This window comes from Strix aluco, chromosome 2 (assembly GCF_031877795.1).
Source record: "Strix aluco isolate bStrAlu1 chromosome 2, bStrAlu1.hap1, whole genome shotgun sequence".
NCBI lineage: Eukaryota > Metazoa > Chordata > Aves > Strigiformes > Strigidae > Strix > Strix aluco.
The window spans coordinates 115,874,243-115,886,433 of NC_133932.1; positions in this window are offsets into that span (position 1 = coordinate 115,874,243).

Sequence of the window (12,191 nt, forward strand, 5' to 3'; positions counted from 1 at the left end):
ATAATGTAATACATTGCTGTTATATACTTTTCCTGTAATTGATTACCGAAAAAGATTTTGAAGATCATATGGCTTGCTGTGTACTTGCAGCTCAGATGCCCATTTAAATATTGCCTTATTTCTGTCCTTCTCCCTCCAGCAAATGTGACAATCAGCATAGCAGCGCTTCTGAAGGTCTTGTTTTCCTCTGATAGCATGAAGCAGCCCAAATAATATCAATGGATTGTGGCTATAAAGCTTCACTAGGCAGGAGAATTAACCCAGTTGAATAAATATGGGTCGGCTTTGGCTAACACCTCAGGGTGAAATCTCTAGGTCACTTTGGCTGAAAAAGACAGTATGAAATAGGTCACATCCAGGCCTCAGCTCACCCTGTTTTCCAGGCTCTAAAAGTCAGTCTTCACAGACAAAGCAAGCAGGGAATGTTTTCCTGCTAACTCAGGGGGTTAATGGGCTCAGGGAGGGCACAAGGGAGTGCTGGAGCTTGCAGAAAAGGATGGAGACAACTATCCTCGGGGAGGAGGAGGCAGTGGAGAGGAGGCAGAAAGGGAGCAGAGCATTGTTGCAGTGATGGTGAGCTCCTGCAGCACCCAGTTCTCTGCACAGTCGACAGAGAGGAATAATCATGTTTTGAAAAGGCTGGTTTTAAAAGACAGGATAAATTTCCTGACTGACACCTCCCTGCTAAATGTGTATAAACTCCCTTGGATAACATGCCGCTCAGAGAATTACAGGCTCTGAGTGCCTGGGTAAGTTTTACTGCTTTGGTTTCTGTAGGCTGGCTAATGGCTGTGAAATTCCCTCACAGCTCTCAGTTTGAACACTGCATCCACAATTTAAAAGCACTCGTGTGTTTACCCCTATGTTAGTTAGATAAAGAAAGGCTACATGGGTAGTATGTTGTACTCCTTGATGCAGCTAGAGGGATAGAAGAAAGCCCAGTCCATCAGCAAAGCTGTAACCTTAAGTGAATAAATACACAGAACAGCTTCTCCAGCAAAAACCAGCTTTGAGCACCAGGAAGAATAAAGTCCTAATTCTGCAAAGATGTTATCAGCAGCCACTGCAGCACCTATTGTTTGTATTCATAAGCTCCCTCCTGTATCTTTGCCTCTTTTATTACATTGGTTTCAGGCTACTGAGAAATTCCTTGGTTCCCAAATCATGCTCAAGCTACTGTAACCCCTGGATGCACTTGAAAGCAGCTGATTCTGATTTGTTTTTTGCTCTATTATCTCAAGTTTCCTCCCTTGACCTCTTGAAGAGATACCATTCAAACACTCTGAAAAGAAACTCTGACTTGCTAGTTACATAAACTTTCAAACAAAAGGCATGCATAATTAGATCACCCAATTTTGTGCAGTAGCAGTAGCCTTATTAACAGACAGCAACCCTAGAAAGACAGCTTTTTCTTAACCAAAGCAAAACTACAGTGTGCTGAGGCTGTAATGCTGAGAAAACTTGGACAGTGCTGATCTACTGCAGTCTTATAGATGACATAATGCTGTTAATTAATGGACTTCAGAGAGTCTTCTTCATTTGTCTTTGTCTACAAGCACATTTAAATTAAGACTTTTCTATCACTGACCTGAAGTCTCTTCTAGGGACCAGTTCTGCATTGCATTTGCTATGGAGACAAACACCCTGCATATACATAGAGGAAAATAGCTGTACGGCCAAATAGGGTGTTCACTTGGCACAGAGTAACAACCTCGTGTTCCTGTCTGTTAATGATGGGGATATATCAGTCGTCGGACAACATGAGGTGTTATACACACATTTGCACAAAGCAAAGCTAAAGCTCAGACACAGTGGCGATGGTCACTTCGCTTGTTTAGCTGTAACAGCAGTTGTCTAACAATGAACACAAGCTGCAGGCAGATTATGGCTCCTCCAGACATGGCCATTGCTCAGCTACTACAAAAGCCTCTGACATGCTCCTCAACGTGGGACTACCCTACTTACTGGGCTACGTGGCCATCATAGGTAGTGAACAGCATCTCTTGATGTTTGGGGACATAGAGCAATTTGTATCTTCATGAGAGACAGTATCAAGAGAAGCTGACGCTGTCCAGAGGAGATATGGACCTAGTTATTGTCCAGATCACAGACACAGCCTGGGGCTGTGAAAGGCTCAAACAGCTTCATTTAGAAGAATGTCCTCTCCCGTGGGAAATGAGGAGAATGGAGGCAAGAAAAGCCATCCTGGAGAGCTCAGCTCACCTGGAAGGAGTTCAATGCCTTGCACAGGCACAGCATAGTGTCTTCAGAGGGTTGAAGAGTATGTTTCATTCTGATCTTGCATCCTTGCAGGCACATAGCTTCAATGTATTCTGTGTGAAAGCTGTGGGTGCACAAAAAGATGAGTTGAAAGCACAGCTGGGCCCAGGTGTATACAGGGACAGAGAGTGTGCTGGTGTGTGCAGGATGGTGGAGGAGCATGGCGTCTGGGCGTTCCCCTGCAAGGATCCACCTGCGAACAAGATGTCTGCTCTGCCTTTATGGTAAAGACAGTCTGGCTCTTGAGGACAGTTTTACTCCTCTTAAGGTAGACATTAACTTAGCTAGGTTGGATGCTTGGCAGTTGCAAAGGACATGTCTACACTATTGTTTCAGTTTGGATCACGAGTGAGCTTTAGAAGTGATTCTCCTGCTCAGCTCCACAGAGCTTTCCATGGATGCTGAGAACAGCCTAAATACTCCTCCCAGCAGCTTCCTCCATATTTTAGAGAGGGCTTCAGGCAGTCAAACAATTGCCAAATTTCCAAGTTTGACAAAGCAGCTCTTTCACTGCCAAAGGAGGTACACTTCGTCCTTCCTGAGCAACAGCCCTGAAGTCTAATCAATGAAGTCTGACCATGACAATAAAGGAGAACCTGGACCAGGGTGGCAGTGGCAGATGAGGAGAGGTTGGATTTAAGCCCATGTGCACCCCATGGCTCTAGAGCAAGTCCAGAGCTGACTGTTTCCTCACAGAGATGAGAGGAAGGCCAGGGTCACCAGAGCCCCGGTCCAGCTGATAGACTATTGAGCAGCTCCCATCATTCCTTAACTGGGCCAAGGGCACAGCTGGGAAGGGGAATTCGATTTGAACACTACAGCTTGATGAGGAAGTATTGATTTCTCATTCCCTTTTATTTGTGGGTAGAAATTTGTCACCCCTATTTTTTGGTGGAAAACAGATAGTTTCAATGGATATTCCTCTAGAAGTTAAAATTAAAATATTTTCATTAAAAGAAAATTAAATTATTTGGGTTCAAAATATCACTGGAAATTAATCTACATCCAATAAATTCAATCTCAAAAGGCAATGGATGTTGAATTTCAGATTTTTTTAATCTGTGTGGATGTTGGGGAAGTCCTCCTTCTCCCTGTTTGCCAGAGGGAGATGATGCTGGAGCTCTACATGAGTGCTCTGCCTGCCTGAACCAAAGGATTAGTTACCCTCATTTCCTCCATCAAAATGATCATAGAATCATAGAATGGTTTGGGTTGGAAGCGACCTTAAAGATCATCTAGTTCCAACCCCCCTGCCATGGGCAGGGACACCTTCCACTAGACCAGGTTGCTCAAAGCCCCGTCCAACCTGGCCTTGAACACTGCCAGGGACGGGGCAGCCACAGCTTCTCTGGGCAACCTGTTCCAGTGTCTCACCACCTTCGCAGGAAAGAATTTCTTCCTTCTATTTAAGCTGAATCTATCTTCTTTCAGTTTAAAACTGTTACCTCTTGTCCTATCCCTACACTCCCTGATAAAGTGTCCCGCCCCATCTTTCCTGTAGGCCCCCTTTAAGTACTACAAGGTCACTATAAGGTCTCCCCAGAGCCTTCTCTTCTCCAGGCTGAACAACCCCAACTCTCTCAGCCTGTCTTCATAGGAGAGGTTCTCCAGTCCCCTGATCATCTTCATGGCTTCCTCTGGACCCACTCAAACTGAACCATGTTCTTCTTATGTTGGGGACCCCAGAGCTGAACACAGTACTCCAAGTGGGGGTCTCACGAGAGCGGGAATAGAGGGGAAGAATCATCATCTCCCTTGATCTTATGACCACACTTCTCTCAATGTAGCCCAGGATACAGTTGGCTTTCTGGGCTGCAAGCGCACATTGCTGGATCATATTCAGTTTTTCATCCAACAGTATCCTCAAGTCCTTCTCCACAGGGCTGCTCTCAATCCACTCATCGCCTAGACTGCATTTGTGCTTGGGATTGTCTCAACCCATGCACAGGACCTTGCACTTGGCCTTGTTGAACTTCATGAGGTTTGCACAGGCCCACCTCTCAAGCCTGTCCAGGTCCCTCTGGATGACATCCCTTCCCTCCAGTGTGTCAACTGCAGCACACAGCTTGGTGTCATCGGCAAACTCGCTGAGGCTGCACTCCATCCCACTGTCCGTGTCATCAACAAAGATGTTGAACTATGCCAGTCCCAGTACTGACCCCTGAGGAAAGCCACTCATCACTGGTCTCACTGGATTCAACGTTCTGCAAAACGGCAAAGCACTGCCTGACCGAAGCAGGCTCTGCTGCCTCTCACTGAAACGTGCTGCTCTGGGTTGGTCCTCTCTGGGTTTTGGACCAGTAATTCCACCTCGGCTGTGTGCCTTGGGAAATGATGTGTTTCTGAGAGGGAAACATGGCACTTCTGTCAGCTCCCAGAGAGCCCTAGCCATGGTCCACATCCTCCTGGTTCTTCAGTGAGCCGCTTGAACACATCCATGGGTTGTTGCTTCTCACGTACACTGACTGCAAGCACCTTAGCATGGGGAGCAACTATTTGTTTGATATTCCTACAGCACTTAACATGATGAAGTTTAGGGTGGTTTGGGATTGTTTTTTCTTCTTTTTTCAGGAGGGACCCTAGAAAGAAATGCAAAAAGAAATACAAGAAGAAAGCAGAAGATGATGTTATACACCATCTGATACAAGCTCATATTCCATGGCATCATAATGAATGTGTTCTGCTGAATTTAAAAAAAAAAATAAAAATGGATTTTCTCAGCTAGCCATGGAAATGGAACATAAATGTGAAGTCAGTATGAACTAAAAATTTGTAACCTGATCCAGCCGGGTCATGGAGTGCTAAGAAGATTTTTCGAGTCACCTAAATCAAGGAATTGTGTGAGCCATGGGACTAATAAATCCTGATGTCCTGTGTCCTTCTTCTGTATAAGTGTTTACTGTCTAATGAGGGGACAGTTGTTAATTTTTCCTTCCAGAAAGAAATGAAATTCACTCAAACCACTTGATACCACTTCATCACTGGTTCCTGAGATAACCTGTGAGGGGCAGAACTTGTGATCTGCCCCAGGAGCATCCTGGAGGAGCCAAGGGAAGCCAGTGCACTGGCTACAGTAGTACTGGAGTACCTCTAAGGAAGTCTGGAAACACTGTTTGCAATGCAGGGTTTTTTTCCTTCCACCTTCCATCACTTTGTCTTGCCTAGAGGAACCACCAGGTCTTTGGAAAAGCAAAGTATAAAGGAGTTAAAGGGAGATAAAAGTTAAAGGAGAAAAACATAAAAGAGTTCTGAACTAGGCAGGTGCTTACTAGAGAACAGGGTGATTCTACCTTTTGAGAAACTTTCTGGTAGGCTGCTCACTCAGCCACTTTGTCTAGTGAGAGCTGCCTTGGTGATGATGGTTTTTAGCTCTAGAGAACAAGTGCTCACAACTCTGACTTCCTGGCCATAAAGGGAAGGCAAGTTCAGGCCTTTCCTTTCTTCATTCGTTCCCAGTGTGATTAAGTAGAAGCTTCTTGTGACCTAGTGAGACTCCTGCAGGGAGATGACAGCCATCTGGAGAGCAATCTGATTAACTGAACAGATTAAGAGCACATTCTGCAAAGGACATGGGAGTGTCCTGGTAAGCTTCTTCTCTTTGAGAGTCTTTGAAGGATCCTGCCTAGAATCCCATTTTTTTGCAAAATATAGTTACAGTTCCTGTGCCCTTGTCCTGCCTTGAGAAAGCCAGAGGAAACTGCCAGTCACTCTCCTGCTGCTCCAGATGTCCCATCTAATGTCCTTCCTGGAGAGCAGTTGTTCCTGGACCCATCCTGGAGCTGCTCTTTTCCTGCTCTTGCAGAAGCAAGGGAGATGGAACAGCACTGGAGAACTGGTGCAAAAGTCTCCCTTGACTGACAAGTCAATGAATACTGAACTACTTACCTTTCCCAAGGGGTCACTGCCCTTTGACAGCCAGAGAGCTCAGGCTGATGGCTCTCTCAGGAGAGATTAGTCTTGTCTCGCTCTTACCTCAGGGAAAGAGAAAGCTGAGGCCACACTGTCACTGCTGGTTATTTCCATCTGTCCTGCTTCCCCTGTCGGCCTCCTTTGCTGTTTTTCTTCATTGTTCTTTTTTAAGGTGTAACAGATGAGTTGTGAAGTGCTGTGGGTGATGTCCTGGTGTCTCTGGCCTGCTGCCACTTCCATTACGTCACGTAGGAGCTGCAGGGTCATGTGAAGCCCCTGGAAGAAATCTCTGAGTTTGTCTTCATCACCCTGAGCAAACTTGCTACCAGCTATTGTGCAGCAATCTCCACTTCATGCTTTGATGTGACACCCTCAGAGAGCTGGGAGAAGAGATCCTTTCCCTCTTCCGCCAGCACTTGGTGTTAGACTGAAGGGCTGCAACATTATTGCTGCCTTGTCTCTCATTGTCCAGGATCTGCTGCACGCTGCGACCTCCTGACACAAGTTCCCTTGGGACAGGAACATGGCGGGAGAGCAAACCTACCAGAGACCTGCTCCACTCTCTCCTCCCAGTCCCACACACGAATACTTCCCCACTCCCATCCATCTTGCTGGAGACCAGACTGCAGGTTCAACCCTGGCAAAAGATTTTCTTGCTTGGTACCTGCCCGTTGACTTTCTCTAGCATCTCTTGAGTCTGTGTTGCCCTTCTCCCTCCCCCAAAGGCCTGGCAGCCCCAAACCCTTGCCCAGCAGAGATGCTGAGGGGTTTCCACTGAAGCCTCTCATAACTGCTCTTCTTTCCTCTGTTCTCTCCCTCATGGCTTGGGAAGCCATGCACACCACGCTGAGTCAAGCAGGCAACAGCAAGCTCAAGCAAGTGTTTTTGTGGCTTTAAGTATTTGCTGCAAGTGCCAGAGTGCAGGGGGAGCAGAGGTGGCTGCCCCATGTTGGACACTTCCGTCTGTTCTCAGGCTGTTGCAGAAACTTGTGAACTTGGCCAAGTTCAGGCCCTTTCCAGCTTCAAACAGTCTTGGCAAAAACAATGTCTGCAGCTCGGGAGATTGATGTGGACTGGAAATAAAAGGCAGTTGATGTAATTTTGCTCCTTAACCTCCTGCGACAAGGCTTGGAGAGATGAAAAAAAAAAAATGTGATGGGAAGAGGAGGAGGAGGTGGAAGTAGCTTAGCATTTTAATGAAGACTTTTCAAAATGTCTCACACCTTGTCCCTGAATTCAATTTTCTTCCAGAAATTAACACTGAGGAGCATGGTGCTGTTGTTCAAGACAGCGGGGGATGATAATGCAAGATATCTGCACTGGTACATATTTTTTGGTTGATCTGCTTTTCCCCTTCTTTTGTTGAAGTTCAAGAAACATGCTTCAAAAGGTGTAAGTATGCACTTCAGACCTTGGGAAAAATGTTCCTTCCCTTGGAGGAGGAAGCCTGGTTTTGTGACAAAATTAATTTTTTTTCTTCTGTGGGGCTGTTAGAAACTGTCTTTACAGAGAATAATATTTAAAGTAGTTTGGTTGGAAGTGATTGCAGCCCTTTTTGTGTTACAACACACTGGAATACCTGAAATTCTCCTTAAAGTGTAGCAGCCTTTCCTAGACCCACTGACAACCTCCTGGGATAAACCCACGGAAAGAACATCTCTCTCCTGAGATGAGGTGTTCTGAGATGTCCCCTTCTTCTTCTCTCTGCCAGAACTCTGCGCCCACCATTGCCCACCTTTTCCACTGGCACCCATTGCTCAGGACAGGGCTACTGGTGCCCCAGAAAATCCACAGGGAATCATCTCCCTCTTATGGTGTGATCCCGTACTACACTTGGGTGCTCCTCTCCGAGCTCCCCAGCATTTGCTGCTCCTACGGGTGCTTGGAGGTGGCAGCTCGCCTGCCTGTGGGAGTAGGTAGGGGGGCAGGTGGAGAACGTGTCAACTAAACCATTACAAGAATGAGGGGGTCTAAAATGAGGATGGGCTGGAAATTAAGAAGAGGGTATAACTGTTAGCAGAGGAAAATGAAGACAGGAAGGTAAAGACAAAGTTTTTCAGTTTATGAGTGAAATTGGAGGAGACGATCACCCATGGCTGCTGAGGACTGGAACCAGTGAGGCAGAGCTCCCAGCTGCTCCTTTACACACCAAATCCAAAAATACCCCTTTGTCCTGAAGCTGTGCTGGCTGTGGCACGCAGTCCCTCCTCAGGGAGAGGGATGCCAGGGGTGTGAGCGGCACAGGCCTGTTCGCCCATCAGACAGGTGAGCACTAACCTGGCAGGACTCAGTGCTAAGGCTGGAGGTGTTGCCTTCACCGCTTTGTCTAAACTCTTAACAATTCCATACGTCTCTTCTTGTCAGAGTCTGAGCTTGGTCTTATGGCAAGGGGGGCTGCAGCTGGGGAGGAGGGATGGCAAGAGCAGGGCAGGTTGCCCTGCCTGCAGTCCCAGCTTGCAGTCCAGCTCTACCTGTTCATGTTCACCACGGTAGACCTTGTAGATCTCCACCTGATGTCTGCTCAGGGAAGAAGTTGACAACCAAACTTGCCAAAACAATCCTTAGGGCTGCAGGAAACATACAGAAGGCTGGGTCAGCACTGGCCTGCTGGGGCATACATTGCTCCATGGAGACCCAACTGCCTGGCTGGGAAGCACTGCAGCTCCCAGCTGGCCAGGGAAGCAGCTCCCCTCCTGCAGCACCCGGCTGGGAGGGAAGCTGGCATGTGCCTGGGTCCTGCCTAGGGCCCCTTGCCCGAAAGACAGGGCTGCCAATGTGCTCTGATGGTGCATGCCCAGAGCCTCCAGCACAGCAATCCCAGACCAGTCTTGTCCAGAGACAGATCCTAGTTTTCATCATTAAAATGATAAATGGGAAGCCTTCATGGAGCAATTTCTGCTATGTCCATGCATCAGTCTTAAAAGAGGAATGCAGGAGCTTCCCTGTGTTCAGGTGACCGTTATTCAAAGAGCTCAGAGCAACTGTGGAGGCCTCACTTCATGATAAATATTCAGAGAGAAGAGCAACCTAGATTAACAAGAATTCCCAGTGAAACTGGCCACATTAATTTAAACCACCAAGCTATCCCCCTTTTGCTCTTCACACTTCGTGATTTTCATAAACATCACAAGTGCTTGTCTGATCACTTTTAAGCTAGACTATTTGTGTCCAGTTAACACCAGTAACATCCAAAAAGTTGGTGTGAAAGCGGTGCTCAGCAGCAGTCTGGGGGCACACGCAGGTGCCGGGGCCTCACACACATGGGGTGCATCCCCTTCACAGCTCATAGCAGAGGTACTGCCCCTCCACAGAGCTCCTCTCCACTTCCCACCTCCCAACCAGATCTCTTGCAGCTCAGCTAACATGGCAGCTAATTAAGCACACTAATGGTCAGGTGCCCATCCTTTGAGATGGACCTGGGAGTTATCCAGGGGTTTGCTTCTGCTTCTGAGCAGTGCTGCTGGCTGGAGCCAGACTTCAGGAGCTGCTCCCATGCTCAGTCCTCATCTGTGAATTTTGCCCCCGGATTAAATCACTTTGACGCACTGCAGCAGCAGTGAAGAGGAAAAGCTAAATATATTGGCAGAATATAAGCCATGTATTTTGGTTATGTTCATCCCTTCACAATCCCAACCTGAATAGTGGCTGAATGCTCCAATGCTGTTCATTTTGTTGGGTTACATCCTTACAGCATGAAGGCTCCTGAAATTGTTCAATGAATCAGCAATAAAGCTAATGAATTTCAAAGGATATCCCAATATATGTGAGGTCTTCTATTTACAGGTTTTCCCTAAATATTTTTGCAAAAAGGAAAGCTGCAGTTCTCATGTAATGGCATGAATTTATGGGCTAGGAAAAGCAGTCTAGCTCCCGACTTCCCACTGACACAGGGAATGGGTTGGGAGCAAATCACTTCCAAACTGCTCAGGTCCCTTTCCTCTAGAGCTGCCAGGAGGAACTGCACATAGTTAGCCCTGCTGCACCAGCCCTGCTGCTCTCTAGGTGAAATTCCTGGACCCAGAGACCCATTAATCACCACAAACCCAAGGCAGAAAGCAGGAGATGAGTGTCTGTAAACCCTGGACCCTCATTTGCAAGGAATTCTCCAGGCTCCCAGTCCTGCTTGGTAAAACACCAGCATTCACCACACCGTGTGTCCCGCAGAAGAAAGGCCCCTTGCCACCTACTGTTGCCTGCCTACCCTTCAGGTGGGGTTTACACAGGACTTCTCACTTAACTTCTTACCTATTTGGTTTAACATAGTACATCTCTACTGACATTCAAATTATAGGGAAAATGGGGCGGGGGGGGGGCGAAATCTGATAATTTATTTGTTATTTTAGAATAACAGCCTCTGAGTAATGTTACCTACAGATGCAATGGTTGAAAATAAAACAAAGATTATGGAATTGAATGGATAGTCATGGTACAGCAAGCAGAGGTAGACACATCCTACTGAAATTGTAATTTAACATGGAAAGTACAGGAAAAAAAAGCTTAACAGAGGAGCAAGAAGGTTACCTACTGCTAGCTACTGCTAGGGAAGGTGGTGATGGAGAGGGAAGAAAAATACCCATAGAGATTTGTGAAATTCACCAAGTATTTTGTTCACACTCAATGTCCTGTCCATGCTCCCAATGCACAGATGTCACAGGAGATCCTTGTCCCACCTGGGAGGAGCATTTAGACCATTAAGATTTCTTTGTGTGACTGACTCCTCCAAAGTGGGCTTTTAATGGGCTGCAGTGATGGAAGCTGCTTGCGGCAGCTTCGGTGTCTCTCCCAGCGACGGCTGCTTCAGGCCATGGCAGCAGTCACGTGGCATTGCTTCTGGTCACTGTCTGGGTGACATTTTGTTCAGTATAAATTACAAATGTTACAAGTGAATGAACAGTTTGAAATTCATAGAGTCATAAATTGGAAGGCCAGGGGGGCCATTACCATCAGCCGCTCTGACCTCCTGTATAACACCAGCCATAAAACCGCAGCCGGGAACTCCTGCATCCAGCCCAGCAATTTCTGCCTGAGCAGGAGTGAATCTATGAGAAAGACACTCTGTCTTGATTAAAATCCCAATGTGACAGAGAGCTCATATATCCTGGCTGAGATCTCCTAAAGGCTAATTACTCTCTCAGAATTCATACCGTATTCTCGCTTTGAGTTTGCTCCTCTCCACAGGGTTCCTTACCTGCATTACTCACAAAGCTCCCCTGCAAAAACCAAACTGGATATTTCATGGTACCCACTGCTGTTTGGGGATTAAATTCACAAATCATCCTGAGCAAACAAGTAGGGGCATGAGATCACCTGCAGGTTTTGGAAGTACCAAAATATTCCGGACATTCATCAAATGTATTTTATACAAATGACTTGCTGAGTCCTCATCTAAAAGGAGTCAGAGGGTGCTTGTGCTCCCAGTAAGGGTGTACAGGGAAAAGCGAGGAGAGGGTGAGATGAGTGAGAGGGTTGACCCAGGGCTGATTAAGGAGAAAACTGGAGGAACTGTGCCAAGCCTCACCAGGAACTGGGGACCAAAAAAAGCCAAAAAAAAAGAGAAAAGGCACATTTTAGGAAGCGGAAGTGTTGCACGTAAGATGAAGAAAAGGGGTTTGAAAGGGAGGTGCCAGGAGGAGGGACAAGTGCCACCTGTGCCAGGTGTGGAACTGGACTAAAAGCCAGGAAAATGCTTTCAGCCCCTGTGCTGGGTGCAGGCAGGGGAAGGAGACAGCTGCCAGCCACCAAGGCACCAGAGAGCAGAGGAGGGCAGGGGACCAGCTAGTTTCTCTACATTCACACCAGAGCAAAACCTGACCTCCCATTCCCATGGCAACCCTAACCCAGCTGCATCGCACCGAGGCAGATGAAGGCATAAATTTAACAGCAAAGCCAGTCATCTCAGACCCTTGGCGTGCACGATGCAGCTGAGTTCGGGTTGCTGGGGGAACCATAACTTTTTAATCACACTGCATTAAGGGTTTTATTACTCTGCATATTTATAAGGG